Source organism: Propithecus coquereli, unplaced genomic scaffold (assembly GCF_000956105.1).
Source record: "Propithecus coquereli isolate 6110/MARCELLA unplaced genomic scaffold, Pcoq_1.0 Scaffold462, whole genome shotgun sequence".
In the NCBI taxonomy this organism is placed as follows: Eukaryota; Metazoa; Chordata; class Mammalia; order Primates; family Indriidae; genus Propithecus; species Propithecus coquereli.
The window spans coordinates 185,590-187,655 of NW_012150419.1; positions in this window are offsets into that span (position 1 = coordinate 185,590).

Here is a 2,066-nt window from a genome sequence, read left to right on the forward strand (position 1 = left end):
TAGAAAAATACAGCACAGATTATTTTGAAGATGAAAACACAGAAAAAATCTTTGTGCCCTTGAAGTAGACAAAATTTTTCTAGAAAGCATATAAAAGCATTAATCACACAGAATATATGATATAAGTTATCAAATCTTATTACTCTGTAAGAAACCTTTTATAATAAAAATTAAAAGTAAGGCTCAGATGGAAAGAAAAATGGTTGACATACATTATTAGACGAAGATGTTGGGTACACACTTTAAAGACCTGTTTAACTTCATGAGAATCAACAACCCAATAAAAATGGGCTAAAATTTGAACATACACTACCCAAAAGAAGTTATATGAATATGCCGAAATCGCATGAAATGACACTCAACATTAAGTGGGAAAGGCAAATTAAACCACAATTAAATACCACTACACAGCAACTAGAACTGCTAAATATAAAGACTTACTAAGTATTGGTGAAGATGTGGAACAACTTAATCTCTCATACACTTCTGGTTAGGGTATAAAATAGTTTGGAAGTTTTATATAAATTTAAGTATAAACTTTTTACATCGTGAAGTAATTCCAGCTCTAGGTAGTTAATGAACAGAATGACTTGTACTCAAATGTTCATAGTAGTTTTATTTTTTAAAAGTCCAAAACTAGAAACAAAACAAATATCTATCAAAAAGTGAATGAATAAACATTGTGATATATACACAGAAATACTACTTTGTAATAAAAAGAATGAGCTGATGATAAACACAACAGCAAAGATGAATCTCTTAAGCAGCATGCTGAGTGAAAAAAAGCCAGAGACAAAAGAGTATCAACTTTGTTATGTTATTTGTATAAAATTTAAAAACAGGCAAAACTGGAGCCGGGCACGGTGGCTCACGCCTGTAATCCTAGCTCTCTGGGAGGCCGAGGTAGGCGGATTGTATAATATCTGGCTCTCCATTTTTGTTTTTTAGCTTCACTGCTAATATATTTGAATATATTCCAGCTTCAGGACTGTTGTTTCTGTTGGGGGTTTGAAATTTCTGATTATACAGCTCCCCTTATGTTTTCTAATCTATTTGAAGAATTGACACAGGAATATGATCTAAAATGTTAATTTTACCTACTGTCAAATCTGGATCTCTAAACTCTGCAGGGCCAAGGCTGACATGAGCTTTTGGGTACAGTCCCTCCAAGTTGAAATTTCCTAAATCTCCTAGGGGTAGCACTAACTTACATACTTACAAACCTAGAACCAAGGAAGGTTTTTCCATAAAGAAAAAAATATATATATCAGTATATCCTGTTGTTTAGTAGCATTGGCATCATCCATCTAGAAGTATTTGTGTTTACTGTGAGATAGTGAAAATTTGTAATAATATTCTAATTTAATCATATCTGGTGCCTTTAACAGTCACAGTTCCAGGTGTGGTGAAACAAGAAATACAGTATAAAAAAGAATGTTAAATTAATATTTTATACTCCTGAAATACTTTTGAAATATCAACATAAATGTATGAATCTTTTTGTGTAATGCTTTTCCTGTCACTACCTATGGAAAGGCTTAGAAACAGTGAAAGAAATCTCTTCTATGAAGCATCTGTGTGAAAAACCACTAATAGTGTTAAGATTGTGTTCTTGAAATAACATTTTTCACTAAAAAGCAAACAGAATAACAGGGTTCCTCATAGAAACAATTTATGTCATTTATCAGGCAGAATATGGGCAAGATTAGTATGGATCATTTTGATTACCAGTTAGCAAAGGAGTAAAATAACTAGTAGGGTCTTATCAAGAAAACTCAGGAGAAAACTTGAATCAACATTCAATGACAAAAAATGGAAAATTTAGGCATCAAAAACACATAAATGAAAAACATCAAAATATATCCACCATCCTAAATCCGTAAGTTCATAACTGTACTTAAGATACAAGTTGTCAAATATGGTGTGTTGTCAGGTGGCAAACACAGGAATGGAACCAAGTATTTATCTTGCCTTTATTACATGAACTGATCTGTACAATAGCCACAGGTCTATAAAGTAAAATTTCTTATTTTATAAGTATTATTTTATAATAAATGAAGAAAAAG